The 25,161-nt window shown below is 37.7% G+C and overlaps 1 long non-coding RNA gene across 1 annotated transcript; it reads left to right on the forward strand.

Annotated features, from left to right (window-relative positions):
- Positions 1 to 20,504: 20,504 nt before the first annotated feature.
- Positions 20,505 to 21,746, forward strand: LOC128125997 (uncharacterized). Its single transcript, XR_008223589.1, has 2 exons — positions 20,505 to 20,767; positions 21,363 to 21,746. It is a non-coding gene; the product is annotated as an uncharacterized LOC128125997 (long non-coding RNA).
- The last annotated feature ends 3,415 nt before the right edge of the window (positions 21,747 to 25,161 follow it).

Raw genomic sequence — 25,161 nt, forward strand, 5'->3', positions numbered from 1 at the left:
ACCTTAGAAACATCAAGAGACAAGGGTTAGAAGAGAGTTCACGGCCAAGGATGCTCTTGGGCCGTGAACTCCCTTTTATGGTGCAAAGATGCCCCAAATTCATTCCTTAAGCCTAGAGACTAGCCTAGCACTTTACCTTGATGTGTTTAGGACTCAAAACAATCAAAATACCATCACCCATATGTGATTAAGGCCGCAAACACATGTCAAAGTGGTCCATGGGCCGAAAACTCAATCTAAGGGTGTTTTGATGCCACAAACACTTCCTAAGGCTTAGACTTGAAGTTAGGATGCTTCATTATTACTTTTAGGACCCTAAACAACCCTCATAAACATAAATGGCCATGAGTTTACGGTTGTAAACTCATTAGGTCCGTGAACACCCCAAAAGCTTCAAAGAAAGTGGTCTTCCTCATCCTAGGGTAGAGCTAAGGTCCCTAAATCATCCCTAGCCTTCAAACTTGCACTTAAACATGAGTAACCATGAGTTTACGGCCATAAACTCCCTTGGGCCGTAAAAACATGGTAGTAAACTCATGTGAGTGCCATTCTACCTTCCTTTGTTGAATCACATGTGATTCCAACACTTGGTCAAGGTCTTTCCTAGTCCCAGAAGGTGTTTCCTTTCATATAGTTGTTTATAAACACTATATTCATGTCAATATGTGTCCTTATATGTCATTTAGGACTTATTGTGTCTCGGGACTTCATCCGTGGAACTTCTCATCCTTACGCGCATACCCGTTTGAATCACCCACATCAGGTGAGTTCATACCCCCGTAATGAATCTTTTAACTATTTTAACTGTTTTAAGGGGGGAATACAGGTTGAACACAATGATAATTGTGTAAATGTTTGTTGTTTAACATCTTTCAAAATGTTACTTATGTTATTTATAAGTTGTCAAAACATTTCAAAACTCGTTTAAAGTTATGTTACTTTATAGTTATACAAAACTCCGTTTTTAAAGTAAAAGCATAAATTAGTAGAGAAATGAGTCTTTTCAGTAACAGTCCAAGTAGAGCATTAGTAAACTATTATAGGTATAGTTTAGGAAAATGCTATTCATTACTTCTAGTACAATGAAGCACACAAAGAATCAAACAAAACCATAACAGAACAAACAGTGAAGAGAATCAAACAAAACCATAACGGAACAAACAGTGAAGAGAATCAAACAATACCAGATCAGAACATAACAAACAAGTTAAGTTGTTATAGCATGAGAACACACAAACAAGATCTAATTATACAAATGAATCGCTAACGCATTAGTGATAGTTATATTGGGTATACATGATCATATGACTTTAATGTGAATTACACAGCTTGCAAGAAATTGTTGGGGTCGCGTTTGGTTCCCTTAATCTCTTTACATTGAGAGTGTTTAGTAGGGGTTCTAGCTTTCACATTATGACCGTAATAAAACAAATATGTTTTTAGGTTATTAGTACATCCGCATGTCATTATAAACGACATCTGTGTACTTACTTTTCCCATTACTTTCATAAAGTGTCAGTACCACTTGAAAGTTGATCGATTTTCTAGTCAAGATAGTTATAAACTAGGGAGAATATACTTTTACATTTGACAAAGGAACAGTCGGGTTTAACACGGAACAGAAGATGCCTTGGTAGAAGGCTACGATTAAAGGTTAGGATCATAATGCTAGCTTTATGATTCCTTAATGTATACACTATAGGATACATATATACTAATAGATTCCGAAAGCTAATAGGATGTGTGCTCTTCGCTTCACTTCCTGTTCTCGTTGGATTGTGGGCTTGGAATGAGGTCACCCAATCTATTATCTACCCGAATCTCTCTCTCTCTCTCTCTCTCTATATATATATATATATATATATATATATATATATATATATATATGCTTAGTATACATTAAGTCATCATAAGGGTACCAGGTATAGATCAGGTCATAGGACACAAAGTCAACGGATAGTTTTTCTAGTACAAAACTTACGTTTCAAAGTCAGTACTTTTGGTATACAAAACTAGAGATTTCCCATATAAGGGCTTAATCCATTTTATTAAGTCAGTACAGTTTTAGAGACTTTAGGTGAGTAACTCTATAACACCATGTTTATATATAAAACTAATATCCAATAGATAGTTAAATGTGTATTTTCCGCCTTACTTCTTGTTCCCGTTGGATTGTGGGCTTAGGGCAGATTCACCCAGTTAACTTTCTACCCGATATCAGATTATATATAGCAGTGTAAACAAAGCGTTTATAAAAGTAGTCACCGTAGTCATTATTTTACTATAAGGAATATAGGTTTTCTTAAAGAATTTTTCATTAGATATAAAGGAACCATTACAAATAACTCCATGAGTAACAAGTGAATACACCAAGGTTATATATGACAACGATCTAACAACCAATGGAATGTGTGCTATCCGCCTTACTTTCTGTTCCCCGTTGGGTTGTGAGTTTAGGGCAGATGCGCACAATCGATTGTTTATTTACTTTGAGTATATATAACTTGTACCCACTTAGTACGCATAGAACGGCTTGTAGTGTCATTTTACTTAACTTCCATTCAAGTAGGAAATATATGATTTTCTAGAGGAACAGGCGAATTTTTCAAAACAGAACTTACAACTTACATCACTTGTGCATATACATTTTCAACCACATTTTACAGCTTACTCACATCACAAAAATCTTATGAACTCACCAGCTTAATTGATGATCAACTCTTTCAAATAACTTGTATTCTCAAGAGACTATTAGACAGGTGCTCGTGCTGGGACTTCAGAAGATGGAGCATTATAGCTTCAAGTCTTGTTTTGTTATTTGTTTATGACTTCTATGTTTTGTGAACACACACACTGTAAACACTTTCTTTCTAAATGAAATGGTTGTTCATTACTTGCTTACCATATACATATCTCGTGATGCTAAACATGACGTCCTCCACCCCCGAACGTTTCCGCCGTTCCGGTTTTGGGGTGTGACAACATCATTTGATCAAAAGATAGATCCAAGCTTCTACAATCAATCTAGCACGTAAAGTTACAAACTTTACGTGCTTGCATGGGACTTTGAGCTCAAAAGGACAAAAAACAAACTCATATGGCACATGGGACCTTTCATGGGTGCAAAAGCAACCCAAATATACCTAGTGACTCCTTTCATGATGTGATTCAGAAGCTTAAACCCCCAACCATGTTTGCAAACGTGGTTAGCCACCAAAAATGGCTCATAAAAGCCCTAAACCTCCCCAAAGAGGGATCTAACAAATGAATGAGCAAGGTTACAACTTTTTACCTTCAATGAGCTGAAGAAGGTGCACAAACTCAGGTTCCCTTTGTTGGATAAGGTGTCTAAGTCCATAACTTATTTGGTATATACTTGAACCGACCCGGCATGGTCCATTTGGGTTGCATCTCACCCGAACTATTTATGGATAATTTTATAAGAGTTATACACATATGTTTATTAATATATTATAAGTTATAATATATTAATATGAAGTTATTTAATTGGTCTTAGTCTTAAATTAATTATGAATTAATTTAGAGATTAAAAGGAAGACTAATTAGATTATGGGCTATTTGTTTTATATAGTGTGGTCTAACACTCATTTGTTAATGGGCTAGGCTTATATGGAAGTCCATGGATGATCCATGGAGCTTTTAACCCATGGATCCTTGGAAAGGAAAAGACATGGGTTATTAGGGTTTCACCCTAATCATGTACACTATATAAGCATGCTTATGTTGCATGAAATGGCCCTCTAAGGATTCAACTAGTGAACTAGTGTGTGTGTGCTTGTGTGTGGCCGAAATATACAAGTGTGTATACTCTCTCAAAGTTTTCCAAGAGTTTGTGGTGTTTTGTGATTCCATTTGAGGCATTCACACTATTGGTGCTTGGCCCTCAAACTCCTCAAGAACCAAACTCATCTAAAAGGTATGTAATCTCTTCTAACTCTTTTATGTTGAAATGTTCCCCATGCCATGTTAGATAGGTTATAAACCTTGGAAAAATTATTATTTTGCATGTATTTAGACAAACATAGATCCAAGGTTTATTAGGGTTGCATGCACACTTAGGAAGTGTTAGATTGCTCAAAACCCAACACCCTTGATCTCTACTTGCTTCCTCAAGCTTCTCTCCTTCCTTCTTAAGATCACAAGCACCAAAATCCACCAACAAGGCTTAGGTTGCTTCAAAAACGGCTAGGGTTTCAGTGAGGGGTGTTTGGGAGCATAAAGGAGTGATGGAGGCTGCATAAGGTCGTTTAAATAGGGTGTAAACCCCTGGATTAGGGTTTTTGTCCAGACAACAGCTACTCGCCGAGTCTGGGACCTGACTCGCCGAGTCCACAGCTTAAACTCCGCGTCTCATCCCGCTTCTACTCGGCGAGTCAGTCCTTTGACTCGCTGAGTCCAAGGCCAAAATTGCAAATCATTAAAAGAATTAAATACAAGAATACGTACCAAGAACTAGGTGCTACAAATCTCCCCCACTTATTTTAGACTTTGTCCTCGAAGTTTGCTGCTCACTCCTGAAACAACTCGGGGTAATGCTCCATCATCTCGTCCACCGGCTCCCAAGTCCACCCCGACCCCTTCCGGTGCTGCCATTGCACATTCACGAGTTCCACTCTTTTGTTCCTCAGATCCTTCGACTTCCGGTCAAGGATTGCTACAGGCCACTAAATGTAATTCAGGCTGTCATCAACCTAAATGTCTTCCAAGGGTATCCCCGCTGATTCGTCCACCAGGCACTTCCGCAGCTGGGAGACGTGGAAAGTGTTATGGATCTGACTAAGTTCGGCTGGAAGATCCAGCCGGTACGCCACCTTGCCCACCCGGGCTAAAACCCTAAACGGTCCAATAAACCTGGGACCCAACTTGCCCTGCTTCCTGAATCGGATGACAACCTTCCAAGGCGACACTTTCAGGAGAACCGTATCCCCGACCTGGAACTCCAGGTCTGATCGACGCTTATCGACATAACTTTTCTGCTGACTCTGAGTAGTCTGAAGCCTGCTCCGGACCTGCTGAATCTTCTCTGTCGTCTAGAGCACTACTTCGGGGCTCCCCATGACCCTCTGGCCAACCTCGCCCTAGCATATCGGGGTCCTGCACCTCCTCCCATACAACATCTCGAAGGGAGGACGATCGATACTCGCATGATAGCTATTATTATACGAGAACTCCGCCACGGAAGGTAGGTATCCCAGCTACCTCCGAAGTCTAAAACACATGCCTGCAGCATGTCCTCCAGAGTCTGGATGGTCCGCTCGCTCTGGCCATCCGTCTGCGGGTGAAAGGCGGTGCAAAAGTGCAGACGAGTACCCAACTCGTCGTGGAATTTCTTCCAAAACCTGGATGTGAACCGCACATCCCTATCCGAAATCACCGAAACTAGCACTCCGTGCCGCGCCACCACCTCCCTGATATAGATATCGGCCAATTTCTCGGCCTAGATGCTCTCCTAAATTGGGATAAAGTGGGCGCTCTTGGTTAATCGATCGACGATGACCCAGATCGAATCCACTCCCCGCGCGGTCCTGGGAAGCTTGGTGATAAAATCCATCGTGATGTCTTCCCACTTCCATAGAGGAATATCCAACGGCTGCATCTTGTCGTGCGGTCTCTGATGCTTGGCCTTGACCTTCCTGCAGGTCAAGCACTGCTCCACGTACCATGCCACATCCCGCTTCATGCAGGGTCACCAATAGTCCAGACGAAGACCCTATACATCTTCGTCGCCCCGGGATGAATGGAGAACCGGGATTTGTGCACCTCCTCCATCAGAACCTAGCGCACGCCTCCATGATAATGGACCCACACCCTACGGTGAAGAGTCAATAACCCTCGGCTATCATAGTCGAAGGAGGAAACCTGCCCCACAATCCGCTCACTCTTCCGATGTTCCTCCTTCATAGCCTCCTGCTGAGCCTCCCAAATCCGCTCCAGCAGCGGAGTCACCACTGTCATCCTTAGGCAGATATCTCGGATCGGCGCTGCCTTGCGGCTAAGCGCGTCAGCCACCACATTGGCTTTCCCCGGATGGTAAAGGATCTCACAATCATAATCCTTTACCACGTCAAGTCATCGACGTTGCCTCATGTTCAGATTCGGCTGGTCCATAAGATACCTCAGGCTCTTGTGGTCCGTGTAGATGGTACAACGAACCCCATAGAGGTAATGACGTCAAATATTGAGGGCGAACACAACATCCCCCAGCTCTAAATCAAGCATCGGGTAGTTCGCCTCGTGAGGATTCAGCTGCCGCGAAGCGTAAGCAATAACGTGCCCTATCTGCATCAACACTGCGCCCAACCTTGAGATGGACGCATCGCAGTACACAACAAAATCCTCCATGCCCTCTGGCAGGGCAAAGATTGGCACCTCGCACAATCTCTGTCTCAACGTCTCGAATGCGGTCTGCTGCTCGGGCCCCCAGCGAAAAACCACGGCTTTCCTCGTTAGCCTGGTCAGGGGTACGGCTATCTTGGAGAAGTCCTTAATGAATCTCCGATAGTAGCTCGCCAATCCCAGGAAGCTCCGAATCTCGGATGGAGACCTCTACCTTGTCCGGATCCACTGATATCCCGTCCTGGTTAACAAGGTGCCCCAGAAACTGCACCTCGCGTAACCAGAACTCACACTTGGAGAACTTAGCATATAAGCTCTCCCTCCTCAAAGTACTCAGAACCTCACGCAAGTGCTCCTCATGCTGCTCTCGCGTCTTGGAATAAACTAAGATATCGTCAATGAAAACAATCACGGACCGATCCAACATCGGCCGAAACACGCGATTCATGAGATCCATGAACGCGGAAGGAGCATTGGTGAGCCCGAAAAGCATCACCACAAACTCGTAATGACCATAGCGTGTCCGAAAAGCAGTCTTTTGTACATCCTCCTCTCTAACCCTCATCTGATGATACCCTGATTGCAAATCAATCTTGGAGAACCAAGATGCTCCCTGAAGCTAGTCGAAGAGGTCATCGATCCTCGGGAGTGGGTAACGGTTCTTCACTGTTGCCTTATTCAGCTCCCGATAGTCTATACACATCCGATGCTACCCGTCTTTCTTCTTCACAAACGGAATCGGGGCTCCCCAGGGTGAACTGCTCGGTCTAAGGAACCCTTTGTCTAACAGATCCTGCAGCTGTGTAGACAACTCCTGCATCTCAGGAGGAGCCAACTGATACAACGCCTTGGCTATCGAAGCCGCACCAGGGACTAGGTCGATCCTAAACTTCACCTGCCTCTCCGGAGGTATCCCAGGCAACTCCTCGGGGAATACATCCATAAACTCCCGCACCACGGGTACATCGCCCACTGTCGCCTTACCCGCCTCCCTGGTGTCCATAACATACGCGATATACCTTGCGCAACCCTGATGAAGGTAGCGCCTAGCTCTCGCTGCTGAACATACAACTGGTCCTCGTTGTGGCCTCTCGCCCTGTACTACCAACTCTCCCCCACTTGGGGTCCCGATCCGTACCAGTTGATGTGCATAATTTATCACTGCCCCATTGGGGCTCAACCAATCCATGCCTATAATAACCTTGTTCCCCCGCAACGGTATGGGAACCACGTCTACCAGGTAACGTTCCTCGAACAGCCTCAAAACACAATCTCGGTAGACCTCCGATGCTCGCACTGATCGGTCGTTTGCAGTCTCGACCTCTAAAGGGCAGTCCAACATGTCCGAAGACTCAGGAAACTTCTTGCTAAGCGCAAGAGAGACAAATGATCGGGTAGCACCCGAATCAAACAACACCTGAACTGGGATACCGTTCACATGGAACGATCCTAAACACATATACACATAGCACATATCAATATCATAACATCATACAAATAAATCAGAGGAAAAGAATCATACTCGTCACCACATCAGGTGCAGCGCATGCCTCCTCGGCTGTCAGCTGAAATGCTCGGCTCCGAACCACTAGAGCCTCCAACTTGACCTTCCAGCCATCCATAACCCATGTTGTCGCTGACGCTGGCGCCACTGCTGCTGTCAACCTGGGACAATTGGTCTTTTTTATGGCCCCTCTGATTGCAATGGAAGCAAATCAGGTTTGATGTCTGAATCGCAGAAGCAGGGGCAGTACAATCTCTGCCAAAATTTCCCACCTTGCCGCACTTATAGCAGCCTGAACCCGGCCCAGTGCGACAAACTCCCTCATGTGACCGACCGCATTTCCCACAGCGGTCCCGCCCTGACTGGCCTTTCAGTCTACCATCAAATCCCTAGGGCTTCTTCCCCGAAGCCCCCATCGTCTGCCCCTCAGCGGCCTTCCTCTTCCGTATGTGCTCCAAATCAATCTCTCTCTCCCTAGCCCTGGCAATCATGGACTCTAGGGTAGGGCAAGAAGAGAAACTAACATGCTCCCGAATATCAGCCCGTAGCATGCCATGGTATCGGTTCCTCCTCATATCCTCATCCCCCGCATACTAGGGCACCAACAAGGCCCTCTCTCGGAACTTGGCGGTGATCTCCGCCACAGTCTCCATAGTCTGTCTCATATCCAAGAACTCTCTGGCCAGCTGCTGAAGCTCCACAGATGGCGCAAACTCAACCCTGAATCGGGTCGTGAAATCTGACCATGTCATAGCCTCAATGGTTGGGGCTCCCAACGTGTCGCCAATCAATGGACCTTCGACCCTTCCGGGCAGAAGCTCGTCAGCTGAGCAGACTCGATGTCTGTGATCCATCTCCTAGCAGCAATGGGGTCCTTCACCCCATGAAAATCTGGCGCACCACTCCCACGGAAGTCCTTAAAGGATAGTGTGCGTGTACCCACCTGGCTAGACGCCAGATCACTCATGAATGCCCGAAGGCGATCCTCCATCAGCTCGATAATCCCTTCCTTGATCGACCTGAAAATGACCGGGGTCGCCTCAAGGATACCTCTCGTAATCTCAGACGCGATGAACTCGCGTAACCCATCATCGACATGCTCAGATCCCGCTCCCGAACCAGATCCTGATCCCCCTGCTCCATGACGTATGACCACCATTCTGAAAATAATAACACAATTGTCAGGATCACACATACCCCCAAGAGGTCTCACACACTCTCCAAGTTTCCAGGTTCCATCTCGGCCCTCCTTGAATCGAGTACGGATCGTCTGCTTTTAGTAGTACGGGCCCACACTACCTTCCACATCTATCCGTGCTTTCCTCAAGGATTGCCTTGACTTCACTAAGTCCCTTTTCACCGATGCTCTTCCCATATATCACATCCTAGGTTTCCCTAGGGCACTCTCAGACATACTCCCCGCCATCAGCTGCATTAGGAGTCCTTACCGCGTCCCCCTAACTAGTTTGCGGATACTGTTACATATCCGTTCACTAGTTAGTCGAAGTTGGATAGAACCCCCATAGCACAAGCAAGCAACATTCATGCGTTGAGTAACCAAACCAGGCATAACCTACACAGGCCATCCTACAGCTGACTAAACAGTCCTAGCATACAGCTTATACAACAGGCATATAAGGCATCCTTCTTAGATCCTTAGCCCTAACTAGCAAGCAATTCTTAGAATCATATATCAGGCACACAAGGCATCCTCCTAGATCCTTAGTCCTATTCTAGCATGCAGTTTTCTGAATCAAAACCATACAGCATAACATAACAAGTAAGGGTATCTTAGGGAAAGCTTACTTGAGCCCGGCCGGTCACACGCATCACACACTTTGTCTTTCTTAAAACTTCCCATTTTAGATTTTAGAAAACCATTTTCCTTGTAAAACAAATCTTTTAGTCCATCAGTTTGAGTCCAGACACCCCCGAGGGTGTGTCCGAATCCCTCAAACCAGGGCTCTGATACCAACTTGTAACGTCCCAAAATTCAATCCCAAAAATTTCATTTTAATTATTAATTTCATAAAAGCATTCATTAGAAAATAATGTGCCAACACGTCATTTCATAAAACAATGTATCATGTTCGAAACCCACATCATAAACAAATATCATATCAGAGTACAATCCCAGAAAACTTCGTGCGGAAAATCATATGTGTGTGTGATGTCATGCTACGCCGCCGGCTCCTTCCCTTTAGACGAAGAGGAACCTGAAACCAAAAACTGAAACCGTAAGCACAAAGCTTAGTGAGTTCCCCCATCATACCACATACCATACAATACCATCGGTATCTTTCAACCGGTAATCATCATCGGTATCTTTCAACCGGTAGTCATCATCGGTATCTTTCAACCGGTAGTCATCATCGGTATCTTACAACCGGTAATCATCATCGGTATCTTTCAACCGACAATCATCATTGGTATCTTTCAACCGGTAACTGGGGTCTATTCCACCCCCTACTACTAGCATACAATAACAAGGTATAAGCATATAATCAGGCATATCCGAGTACTGAACTACCCTTTGGTCCTAAGGACCACTGTCAGGGGAAAGTATCCCTATCATACACGTAACATATCATACATATATATCTCATAACCAAACACGTATCCATACCAAGATAATTATCACAAAGACAATCATCTTCTAAAATACTCCTACTTGGTGGGCCGGCATTGTGGCCTTAGACCCACCCCTACTAGAAGGTAACTCACCTCAAAAGGTTGGCTGCTGAAAAGCCGATCCGCAAATGTCTGACAGCTGCTCCGGTGATCCCCCGGCTATATTTCCATAAAACACTTAATCAGACATTGATACTATTCCCATGGTAAAATGACTATTTTACCCCTGACTGATTCCAAAACAAAGTCAAGTCAAAGTCAGAGTCAACTTCCAGTTGACCCGGCTCGCCGAGTTGGCTTGCCAACTCGTCGAGTCCATATCCAGTTGATTGTCCTTACTCCCGTCTCTACTCGTTGAGTTAGGAATTGACTCGACAAGTTCACTTCCTAACTGATACTCAATGGTCCTTCATCCGACTCGCCGAGTTGTATGAACAACTCGCCGAGTTAATCTTCATCCGATGAACACGTTCTATCCTCGACTCGCCGAGTTGATGAACAAATCGTCGAGTTCTATGAAGATTACCCTGGACTCGCCGAGCACCTTCATGCTCTCTCCGAGTCCCATGAACTTTCAGATCAATGGCTTAGTCCAGAACGTTGGGTCACTCCCCGGAGACCCCCTTAAAACCTTTCCACACTCAACTGGGTCCTTTCGACCCTCAACATAATGGGACAGAACCCCCTAGACTCGCCGAGTCCAAGAATGGACTCACAGAGTTGGTCACGTCTATACCCTAAATCTTTGGTTTCTGATGTACATCCTTTGATCAAAAGATAGATCCAAGCTTCTACAATCGATCTAGCATGTAAAGTTACAAACTTTACGTGCTTGCATGGGACTTTGAGCTCAAAAGGACATAAAACAAACTCATATGGCACATGGGACCTTTCATGGGTGCAAAAGCAACCCAAATCTGCCTAGTGACTCCTTTCATGAGGTGATTAAGAAGTTTAAACCCCCAACCATGTTTTCAAACATGGTTGGCCACCAAAAATAGCTCATAAAAGCCCTAAACCTCCCCAAAGAGGGATCTAACAAATGAATGAGCAAGGTTATAGCTTTTTACCTTCAATGAGCTGAAGAAGATGCACAAAATCAGTTTCACTTGGTCTCTACTTGCTTCCTCAAGCTTCTCTCCTTCCTTCTTAAGATCACAAGCACCAAAATCCACCAACAAGGCTTAAGTTGCTTCAAAAACGGCTAGGGTTTCAGTGAGGGGTGTTTGGGAGCATAAAAGAGTGATGGAGGCTGCATAAGGTCGTTTAAATAGGGTGCAAACCCCTGGATTAGGGTTTTTGTCCAGACAATGTCTACTCGTCGAGTCCAGGACCCGACTTGCCGAGTCCACAGCTTAAACTCCGCATCTCATCCCGCTTCTACTTGGCGAATCAGTCCATCGACTCGCCGAGTCCAAGGCCAAAATTGCAAATCATTAAAAGAATTAAATACAAGAATACGTACCAAGAACCAGGTGCTACAAGTGATCTGTTAGATCTGTATGACTACCTGTATATGCTAGCTATTGATTATTATGGTATATGTTGTATATGTTGATATGTGATGGTATAGTGAGTTGAGGCGGTCCTGCTTTATGTTGAAGGCCAAGATACCCAGGGCGGTCTAGATAGACTGAAGGTACTTCGGAGGACCATGGCAAGGCGAAGGCGTGATCGTACACATCCTTGGTTTTATGTTGTTGATCTTGGGAGACTCTTATTTTAAATAATGTTGTGGAAACAATGGTCTTATAAACACTTCTTTTTAGTAAATGGATTGTTTTGAAAATTTTAAATTTGTTGTGATATTTGAGATGTTACAATTGGGTTAAGGGATGGGTGTTTGGCGGTGTTACACGACCGGAGGGAGGCGAAGAGGGGCTGCGAAGGTGGTCACCCAAAGTTACACCCTCATCCTTCTTCTAAACTCGATCATAGTTCTCTTTTACTTCCTTTATGAATCGATCGCAACCCATTCTTTTATCTCTTTTTATTACATTTGTAGTTGTTAAGGATGTTGATAATGGAGGAATAAGGGAGGTCTTGGGTCATTGAAGGTGGCGTTGGGTGGTGGTGTTTGTATGAGTGGTGTAGGGTGATGAGTGTGTTTGTTTAGTGTTTATGTATCGTTTTATAAGTGTGTACATGGCGTACCACATGGTACGCTTAGCATACTACGGAGGGGTGATCATGGATCCGAGGCCTCGTACGCTTGGCGTATGAGGGGTACGTGTTGGGTTTTGAGCATTCTAACACTCCTAAGTGTACATGCAACCCTAAATACCTTGGATCTATGTTTTCTCTATTATACATGCAAATATGAATATTCCAAGGTATTTTGCTAACTAGCATACAATCATATGTATCAGGATAACAAAACTAGATAGAATACATACCTCTTTGTTGTAGCTTGATTCCATGGAGCTCAAAAGCCTAATGCCCCAAGTGTGACACCTCAAATGGTTCACACAACATCAAATACACTTGGAATAACTTGAGAGAAATGATACACTTCATGAGATCGGTTAGCCCTCACCACTCACACATAGTCGCCGGTTTTTGGGAAGAATAAGATGTTTATATAGTGTGTCACAACTAGGGTTACACCATGTAAACCCTAATTGTCATGGCCTTTCATTTCCATGATCCACTGGTACAAAAACACCATGGAGCATCCTATGGGTTTTAGCCCAACTTGATAATCCATGGAGCATTAGCCCACTATACAAGTATGGATGATTTACACAATCAACCCACATATTTAATTAGTCTCCTTTTGATCACTTAATTAATTCCAAATTAATTCTTGATCAATACTAATTAAACAATCTTATTAATATATTAGAACTTATAATATATTAATAAACCTTAAGTGTTATTTCTCTCATTTTAGTCTATCCAAATGCATGATGTCATGCAACCCAAATGGACCATGCCAATCGGGTCAAGTACATACCAAATATAGTTATGGACTTAGACACTAATCCAACAGTCTCCCACTTGGATAAGTCTAAAACTATTATTGTGTGTGACTTCAGGAACCGATCAACAATCGTAGCTCTTAAAAGCTGTTGTTGAACTCTGACCTCGTCGATGAACTCTGACCTTTGTCAATGACTTGTCCATTAGATAAGGGATCATATATTCCTCCATTCTAGATATCATACGGACTAAGACATGGATTATAATCATTCTATCTGTCTATTTGTTGTTTCTCGATTTCCGATTTATGACGACTGACTGATTAAACAAATCAATTCAGTCCTAGCTTGGCCAAGCACTCACATGTGTCATCACTAAATCATCGAGGGGCCCACATATATCGCTTTTATCCCGAAGGTAAAAGGAATGGATAAACTTCAACTCATATGACTTGTTCTACTACTTGTTGAATCATACACAAAGGCACGTTTTATAACATCGAGTTACTAATGCGTTTTAGCGCAATCAATGTATAATCAACTCATAGTAACAACTCATATCTCTAGGTTTGAAGAATATAATATATTATCGTCTCATGGTCACTCGTGATGAAATCCACGAAGTGATTCAAATGAGCGTGGGTTGAATCCAGTACTCGAATCCCTTATTCCAGGAGTACTCATGAACACTGTAGCCCCTTTGTCCCAGACAAACACAGTCTTACCTTTATACTTACTTCCAATGTATTATCGACTGTGGATGGTTTGAATAACTTAGTCATTTGGAAAGAATAACCTAGTTATTTTGGAAGTCAAAACATGCAGAGTGAAACACAAGAATAATCGAATCCAATATGGTCTCAGAACTTATGGATATAAATAAAACACCTTTTATTTATCACCAAATTGATTACACATTATTCATTGCATATTGTTTCAAACTATCAACTTTATACTTGAATTAAAACAATAGTTGTCCCATGCTCCAAGCATGTACACTATGTTTTCTAAACACTAGTCATGCCATACACCAAGTATGTACACTATGTTTGTCTAAACATTAGTTATACCATACACCAAGTATGCATACTAAGTTTGTCTATGATCTTTACTTTGTGAAATAGATCGATTGAACATAATTCCAATGATTCTCATTTCACAGTCCCAAATTCTTATCATAAATGTAAAAAATTCCAAATTCCTGCCATTTGCCGAAATCTGTTAGGTTGTAAACTTATATGCACTGATCCTCTATAATGATTATGCACAAAGTCACAAAGACTTGTCAACAGTCATTACAGAGTATTCTAATGGATAACATTCCATGAAGTCTCATATTCAAAGTCACTTGCTTTGAACATCCTTCTTGCATTAAATTCTAAACTATGTTTTGTATATTCTCAAAGTCGATATATCTTCAGATCTCGCTCTCTCTACCTCATTTTCTTCTTCAAAATCGGTGCCTAGATGTTTTCACTTGTTCTTAGTCACCAATGTAACTTCCTTCATGTTTATTTTGTTATCGTTCATTGGTTTTATTTACTTCTCACTTCTCAGTAGTGCATACTCATCAAAACAACCAACAAATGAACCGAAAAGCTTTTTGAATTTTTGGTTAAATTTAGACGAAAACCTATAAAGGATAATAAATATAACTTTTCAATTACATAAAACATCGAACTTTGTGATAATTATCCGTTGTTGTTTTTCAAATACATACCGTGTGCTGTTTTTATTGTTTAAAGATTTCAACTTTCATTGTTTATTTGTTACCGTTTTAACTTTTGTTTGGTTTTAGTTTATAAAATTATTGTTTAATGTTTTGTAGTCTTATAAATGTGTGTTTTTTTGGTAGTATGTTTAGTGGTATTCGACCACAATCGTTTTTTAACTGTTTTTATCACGTTTTAGGGTTAATAATCGAAGGGAGTTTAATGAAGAAAGGGCATGTAATATTTGTCTTGTTAGTTTATATCTTGTTTTAGCTTTTTTTGAGTAATTATTGTTTAGTAATCTATGGAAATTAGATACTAAGTGGGGTTTTTGGTCTAATCTGTTATATCTATATCTATATATATATATATATATATATATATATATATATATATATATATATATATATATATATATATATATATTTGGTCCTAGTTTTGTAAAATCCTTGGGCTTATGTACATAACTTTATTGTGTACATGACCATATTTACTATTTAATCATTTGTTAATTGCTATTTTGGATTGTGACAAAAAGTTTATTATAGTTTTGGGTTGGTTGGACTGGCTTCTCTTGTTTTTAAGTTTTTATTAGGTTTGGCTTGCATTTGGTGTGGGTACTCCATCCCAAAGTTTGATGATAGTTTAGAAATTTGCTTCAGGTTTAATCATCTAGGATTGGATTTTTTTTTAAAGTTTTTATTAGGTTTGGATTGCATTTGGTGTGGGTACTCCATCCCAAAGTTTGATGATAGTTTAGAAATTTGCTTCAGGTTTAATCATCTAGGATTGGATTTTGGGTAGTTGGTAGTTGGTAGTCTCTCAAGATGTTGGCTTGCATTCTATTTCATAATTTTTTTAGTGTTTTGATTTGTGATGATTTTGTTGTGGTTCTTTTATTGTTGCATGTTGTGTTTGTTTTCTTAGGCCTAGTTGAAATTTTGGGTTTTTTTAGTCCCTTTAGTTCCATTTCAAATAAAGTCATATTTACCATTTAACAAGAGTGGTAAATATTTAATGGCTCATATATTTGAAATATTGATTTTTAATTTTAAGCTAGCTAGTCTCCACTATGAGAGCATAGCTAATATTTTTGGCTTTACGAAATGCATGAAGATATGTTTACATAGGGATTTTGAAACATTTAGTTTGTATGAGTTTTTTAAGTAAAAAAGTTGTTACATTGTTGATTTTGTATTCGTTTGTTGTATTTCAACGGACATAAAAACTGGGGCATTATTGTAACCGTTTCGTCCCAGGCATGAAAAACCTTTGGACTGGCCATTGGTGCTGCCCTTGGACCCGCGTGGAGGGGCTTAGCCCCTAAATAATAGTGTATTTTAAATCAAGATAAACTCAAACAAGTGTGCACTCTGCACCACCATTACTTGTTTAATATTTATCAAGATTACATTTATCAACAAGTTCATTTCATTACACTTAAATGATATTGGTGACACAATTCACCAACATGTTGTTTGTAATGTTGATGAATGAAAACATTGCTATTTTACCCTTCCATTTAAGAAATTCTTATAAAATTCTAATTACAAACTTCAGATTCTTTATCTCTTTGAAGCATAAAAATTAAAAAAGTTTTGAAAAAAAAATCAGAACTTCAAGCTACAAAGGTTTTGATAAGAGGGGGGGGGGGGGGGGTTCAAAATAGATGACCAGACTACAAAGTTCTTGAACCACAACAAATTATTCGATCCATCTAGCAAGTTCAAAAAATCCTTATGAAAACTTACAAACTAAACTAAACGCACTCATATTGATTTATGTTGGGATGAAGATGCAAAATTTTTTTCGAAGAAGTGGCGTAGATTTTGAAAGCAATGGGAGTTGGAAGCATCGATTTTGAAAGTAGCAATGGTTGGAGGCGTCGATTTTGAAAGTAGCTATTGTTAGAGACGATAATTTTTGTGATGAAGATGACTATGATGGTCAGATGAATCAATAAGAGTTATGAGGCAAGAGTAGTGGGTGGAAATTAGCGTATGAATGGTTTAGAGACAACTTGATATATGAATGGTTTAAAGGAAAATATTGACCATTTGACAAATTAAGATGACAAAATAAAATGAACCAAACGCTCTTTATATGTCTGACTTAGAGGTTGCCTCTTAATATAACCATTAAGAGTTGAACACAGACAAACCAAAATTCATCTCTAGTTAGTTGGAAACCCTTATTTTTTGTTGGCTTATTATCTATGGGTGCTTTATGTTGTAGTGTATGCTAATAGTTTACACAAACAACCATCATCACTCTCATTCCTTTTGCATAAAATTAACTCGCATACACCTAATTTATCTTGTTGACTCAAAGACACAACTTACATACACTCATGATTGTATTTTACTCGCATGATAACCATCGCCACTATAAATACCAACACCTCACCCAATAATCTTGATGTTTGCATCGCTTAAAAAGAGACGTGTATTTGTGTAGAGGATAAATTAAAATGATGGAATGAAAGACATTGATATATATACTTGATCAAAAGTTCACAAATAACTTTTTATCTTATATGTGCTTAGTTGTCAGTAATTTTTCCATTTGGGATTAAAATATAATACATATATATTTCAATAATTTAAATATAAATGATATTTTTTAAAACGGTTAACATATACCCACCATCTTACTCCTAAATTTATATATTTTGTTTTTCACCGCAAGACTTGAGCACTCAATCTGGCGGAGGGGCACTTTTTCTGTCAATTTTTAATATCGTTAGACTATAAACCATTTGATAAATATAAATAATATCTATAATAAATATATTCGATTTAACTCGTTTGATTTCACATCGTCATATTCTAAACACCTTCCGTCATCATAACTTAAATTTAATCAATTTTTATTTGTTAAAATGATATTATTTAACTTTTTTTTTAAACAGCAGAGTATTTAACTATTTAATAATAACCTATCGACTGATCATGGATATAAATTTGTCTACAATTAAATTATTTAATTTGATATCTTAACATCATTTTTATTTTCTAAAAAAGATTGAGTTGTTACAATTATTGTTAAAATTCAATAAAAGCAATATAAATTGTAGATGTTAGATACAAGTCAAATGCAACTTTATTGCAACATTGCAATGTCGAGATGCTAAAACATTATTATAATATAAAAGATTAATTATAAATATTAGTTATTTAGTGTTGCTTTTATAATAAAGACAAAATTGCAAAAATGGTCCCTGTGGTTTGCATTTTTTCAGGAAACAAGTCCAAACAGTGACTTTTTTTGATTCGTGGTCCTTTTGGAGTGGTTTGTATGTGAAAATGGTCCCTCCGAAAATTAAAATGACTATAATACCCTTGGGGTATTTATTTTTCATTTTTCTTTTATTATTCTTAAAATTTAATATTTATTTATTTATTTTAACAATTAAAAAAATAAAAAAGGTCCCACCTCTCTCTCTCTCTCTCTCTCCGGTGATCTAGAGCCAGCCACCACACCCCGTCGGCCACTAAAATGCCACCGTAAATCCCACACACTACACCACCCCTGCTGCCACCACCTTCTCTCTACCGGAAACAACCATCCCAACCTCACTCGACTGCTGGAGCAACCTCCGACCACCAAACCACCTCCTTTCCCTCCCCCCTCTCTTTCATGTTCGTTACCAGCATAATAGAAACAGGGCAGCAAGGTCGCCTCCTGATTGCTATAGGAAATAACCATCCTAACCCCACTCGAGTGTCGGAGCAACCTCCGCCTACAATCTCGATGCAATCTAAATGAAAGTAATTAAATACCATCTAATACCCAAACTATACCAACCTAAATTAAGGGGCGTCAACCTTCATAATCCGAAATTAAGCCACCAAACTGAGAAAAAGGTTGTTGATTGGAATACGTAGAACAAACATCAACCAAATACGGTCCCTGTGGTATCGCTGCTGATAGGAAGTCGGAAATTGCAGAGGGAAACATGGGTTCATCGCTTCCCGTGGTTTAAAGAACCCCAACTCCAGTATACCCTAAAACAATCACACAACAATAAACTCAAAATTTCGATCCAACACAAAATCTGATCATCGGGGATAAAATAAAATGTTACCTGAAGCCGACTAAGAATGCAAGTGTATTTCCCCCAAAGCTCCAGCCGACGGGATTCGACAGATCGGGAAGAAAGGAACGAAGGCAGCTAACGGGAAGCTCCGATGATGGCTGAGAAATCACGAGGAAAGGATGGGCAGTCGATCTATTGTGAGCCCTCCATGGTTCATTTGCTTCCCAGTAGCAACACACGACAACACACGGAGGGGAGGAGGAGCAAAGCAGTCGCCAATCAAGGTGGTGTTTTTGGATCTTTTGGAGAGAATGACGATCTTTAGGGGTGTTTGGGTGGCGTTGCTCGGCCAGAAGAGGAAGGAAAAGACAGCTCCGGTGGCCGACAACCTTCCTTGGTCGGTGGTGAAGAAAAATGGGAAGGACTGAAGGAATGTCTTCTACCTAATGAATGAAGGAATAAGAGAGAGAGAGAGAGAGAGAGAGAGAGAGAGAGAGAGAGAGAGAGAGAGAGAGAGAGAGAGAGAGAGAGAGAGAGAGAGAGAGAGGTGGGCCCTTTTTATTTTTTTAATTGCTAAAATAAATAAATAAATATTAAATTTTAAGAATAATGAAAGAAAAATGAAAAATAAATACCCCAAGGGTATTATAGTCATTTCAATTTTCGGAGGGACCATTTTCACATATAAACCACTCCAAAAGGACCACGAATAAAAAAAAGTCACTGTTTGGACTTGTTTCCTGAAAAAATGCAAACTACAGGGACTATTTTTGCAGTTTTGTCTATAATAAAAACAAAATGTGAGCATCTTAAGAAATTTACGTTCTTTCTATAAATAAATTAATTAATAATTTAAAATGTTGCTTTTCGAGAATAAATATTTAAATGATTTAAGATGTTGCTTTTTAATAAGAGAAATCAAAATATCCTTCAACTTTTACCACCCAACATATTTTTTTAATAATTAGTAACTAGGTGTAAGACCCGTATAATACACGGGTTTATTAAAAATAAAAATTTAATATCAATATTTAAACATTAAATTTAATATCAATATCAATTTTAGAGCTCTCATTAATTATGACATTTATTACATTATAAATATATCAATTCTTTTTTAAGAAAGCATTTATTTCTTTCAATATTATAACCGAAATGAGTTATGATATGTGAACAAATCAGAAAATTACATGAGAAAATAAATAAATTCTAAAAATTTATTAAAATGTCATGTGTCCAAATCAATAAGGACATGACATGTGGCAGAAAATGGGTTTTATTTATTAATATAAATTTAGAAAGGCTTAAATTTGGTAAGTCTTTATAGATAACCGTTGAAAATCAAAAAGAGCCCGTGTGTATTCACGCATTTATACATACGCAGATACCCCCGGGTACCTGTATATATCGATCCATGTAACACCAGCTTCCGACACGCAAACGCCGCCATCTTCGCCGGAGATAAAAATAATTGTTGGAACTCGAAAGGTCTGGTCCGTTATTTTGCATTATGCATACTTATTCAGTCATTCTGCTCTCAACAGACTCAAACCCCTCGGATTCCCAAAATGCTCACTAATCAAAGAAAACTGTGAAGATCGCTGTAAGTTTTCATTCTTATTGTTTTCCATTTTATTTCTCTAGGGTTTTAAGATGTTGTAATTTGACTAATTTCATCTGTAAAACTAAAACTAATGTATGGGTATGAAAAAAATCCAATGTTAAATATTGTTTTCTTTTCTCTTTATTCTCAACGGGATCTCTCGTATTTACCCTGTTTTCTTCTTCAACTAATCAATGACGGGTTTTTTAATTAAATCCTGCACAAGATGTTTCTGTGGTTTTGATGATCTATTTGTTGGGGCTCTTCACATCTTCTTCTTCCTTGTTTGTTTTTTAAAGTTTAATTTAGCAGGTAGGTTTTGGGCTTGTTTCAGGATGTGTTTTTGTGTTATCGTTACTCATTTGATAGTTCTGGTATGTCTGTATGGTTTGAGAAGGTCCTTATTCAGATTCTGTCAGTATTCTTTTGAAAACCCAATTTTTTCTGATCAAGATGTTTTAGTTGCATCTTTTTTTGTGGCTTATGTGATTGTGGAGACTCCATTAGTTAATATTTAATGTATTTCTTATTTATTCTTTTTTACCTGTATCAATCATTATTATCTAACACATACTATTTTGTTGCTATTTAATAGGACAACTTGAGCAGCTTAAAGCCTTAAGCAATCTGGAAAAAAGCCAAACATCCATATACAATACCAAAGTACACAATTCCCTAACTTTACTTTACTGATTACTTAATAGTTAATATACTTGCAAAAGTGTGTAATAATAAAAAAAAAGCCTTGCTATATTGTCTTATAAGTTGGTATGTTGTCATTGAATGTTATTTAGAAGCAACGGATAAGAACTTAGTGTCCCATGACATGACTTATTAGTGAGCTATTGTAGTTTTAAACTTCTCCATGTTAGGACATTGTAGTTTTTATATTTTTTCCTATTGCGCTTTAAAAATCTAACCAATTATAGCATTGTATTCTTAAAACTTATCCTATAATGACAATGTACTTTTTGTTACATGTTTAAGATATTGTACTTTGAAAATCTTAACTTGTTTGATTTTGGATAAAAGTTATAGCATTATATTTTCAAATTTTCTTCCTATTAAGACATTGGTTTCTAGATGTTAACTTTCCCTATTAAGACATTGCACTTTGATAATTTAGCCAATTATTATATCGTACTCTTAAAACCTAACCTTTTTGTTTTTCCTATTTAAGACATTGTACTTGAAAAATCTAAATTTGTTTGATTTGGTTACAAGTTATAGCATTATATTTTCATTTATGCTCCTATTAAGACATTGAACTTTTTACTTATTTTCTATTAAGACATTGCCCATCGATAATTTAACCAATTATAACATCATACTTTAAAAGTCTAATCTGTTAAGATGCACCCTCAATTGTTTTTTCTATTAAGATATTGTATTTTGATTAAGACATTTACTACTCATTTAAAAAATCTAACCTAGTAAGTCATTGTATTTTGAAAAGCTAAACTTGTATGATTTGTTTTTACCAATTATAGCTAAACTTGTACCTTTTTCCTACTAAGATGTACTTTAATATCTAACCAGTTATAACATTACCCTTTTAAAATCTATCAAGACATTGCCCATCAATAATTCGTCACTTTTTTCAGGTGAGAATCTCTCATGTTGATGAACTTCTTATATGGTTCAGACTTCACAGCTTCTAAAAGGTCAAAATAGTCAATCTGGAATTGTACTCAGTTACAAGCGTTGGTTTCTAGAGACTAGGCTAGTGTATTGTTTGACAAAAGGGTCAGCTGTGCCTTTAATGTCTGAAATTGTCAAAGGGAGATATTCAATCAGTTAAGATGTTAACTTTCTCTCTCTTCATAAAGTGTAGTCTGTTGCAAGAGTTTGTGAATAAGAGAGATTCTCACCCCTAGAAAGTGATAAATCATTCAACAAGTTTTCTAATATAAGCTCTCTTTCTATCTTGATTTTCATCAAATTTGTATCATTTGCTTTTATTTTTTACAACTTTTCTAATATAAAGCAGATTGAAAATCTAAACGCTTATGACTTAGTTCTTTTATAATCTAACCTATTTAGATATTTTTCTATTATTCTTTATTTCTTTTAAGATTTTGTATTTTGGAAAATTAAACTTGTTTGTTTTAGTTACAACTTGCTACATTATACTTTCTTTTAATAAAGTACTTTTAAAATCTGACCTATTGAAACATATTTCTCTTATTTTCTTAATAAGAAGACATTGTACTTTGAAAATCGAAACTAGTTTGATTTTGGTTACCTTTTGTATCATTATACTTTGACCTTTCTTTCCTGTTACTATTTTTTTTTAATAAATAGACAAATATATTTGGTAAATATAAAGTAATTATAGCATTCTGATTTCATATTTAGCATTATTTTTTCAATATAAAACCTAGTAAGACATTCTACTTTTAGTTTTTTTTTTTCTCCTATTAAGACATCTCATTTTGAAAATTCAACATAGTAAGACTTTGTTTTTTAAAAAATCTAAAATTTGATTTTGGCTAACTTCTTATATGGTTAAGACTTCACAGCTTATAGAAGGTTAAAATAGTCAATCAGGTAAGATATTAATTCTCTCTTCCGGAAGTGTAGTCTCTTACAAGGGTTGGTTTCTAAAGGCTAAGCTAATGTATAAATATAGGGATCAAATAGTGTTTATAATGTGAAAATGTCAATGGGAGAGATTATAGAAGGTCAAAATAGTCAATCAGTTAAGATGTTAATTTTTTTCTCTCTTTAGAAAGTGTATAGTCTGTTACAAGAGTTAGTTTTTTTGTTGCATGAATAGAACATCTAGAGCTTGTATTTGGAAATACAATGAAGGGTTCAATCTGTGAACTTACTAAATATAAAAATCAACATGTAAAGGTGATTGTGTTAGCTTTACTTGGCTAAACACTTTTTGCTCCATCTTATATAAGTTTTAAAGATTGTAAAGTATGTAGCATAACTAATCTTTATTTATCCTTTTCTACCTCTATCAATCATTATCATCTCACACATACTATTTTGTTGACTTAATATTAATACTTGAAAAATTGTTTAATAATAAAAAAGCCTTGCTATAAGTTGGTATGTTGTCATTTTTTACAAGTTTAAGATATTGTACTTTGAAAAGCTAAACTTGTTTGATTTTGGATCAAAGTTACAACATTATACTCTCAATTTTTTTCCTATTAAGACATTGAACTTCTAACTTTTTCCCTATTAAGTCATTGCACTTTGATGATTTAGCCAATTGTTATACCATACTTTTAAAAGCTAACCTTTTTTTTTTTTTTTTTTTTTTTTTTTTTTTTTTTCTATTTAAGACATTGTATTTGGAAAATCTAAATTTGTATGATTTGGTTACTAGCTATAGCATTATATTTTCATTTCTCCTCCTATTAAGACATTGAACTTTTTGCTTATTTTCTATTAAGACATTTCCCATCGATAATTTAACCAATTATAACATCATACTTTAAAAATCATATCTTTATAGATGCCACTCTCATTTTTTTTCCTTTTAAGATATTGTATTTTGTTTAAAACAATGACTATTCATTTAAAAAATCTAACCTAGTAAGACATTGTATTTTGAAAAGCTAAACTTGTTTGATTTTCTTTTACCAATTATAGCATCACACTTTCAACTTTATCCATTTAGACTTTGTACCTTTTTGCCTACTAAGACATACTTCAATATCTAACCAGTTATAACATTACCCTTTTAACATCTAACCAATTAAGGCGTTGTACTTTTTTGAAATTTTACTATTAAGACATTTATAGAATCATACTTTTAATTTTTACCACTCTTAATTATAGCTTCATATTTTTCAGTAATTGATCGAGTACGAATTTGCAAAATTATTGTTCCTTAAATATTTGTATCTTGAAAATCTATATATTTTTTATTTTTGTTATCAACTATTACATAATAATTCCCACTATTTTTACCTATCAAGACTTTGTACTTAGAAATTCTAAGCACATTATACTATACTTTCACAATCTAACCTATTTTTACCTTTTATTATTAATTTTTTCTTATTGTGCTTTGAAAATGTAAATGTGTTGGATATTTGCTACCATTTGTAGCACTATACTTTCATTTGAGACATTGTACTATTTTTCTCTTATTTTTTCTTATTAAAACATTGTAATTTGAAAATGTAAAAATGATTTTTGTAATCACTTGTAAAATCGTACTTCCATTTTTTTTTTCTTGTACTTGAAAAATCTAAGTAGACATTATACTTTTATATCTTTTTTATTAACACATTGCAATTTGAAACTCTAACCTATTAAAACGTATTTTGAAATATAAACCTGTTTTGATTTGGTTGACATTTATAAGATTATATTTTCAAAATGTATTTTAACTTCATTTTTTCTTATTAATACAGTGCACTTGTAAA

This window comes from Lactuca sativa, chromosome 5, assembly GCF_002870075.4.
Source record: "Lactuca sativa cultivar Salinas chromosome 5, Lsat_Salinas_v11, whole genome shotgun sequence".
NCBI lineage: Eukaryota > Viridiplantae > Streptophyta > Magnoliopsida > Asterales > Asteraceae > Lactuca > Lactuca sativa.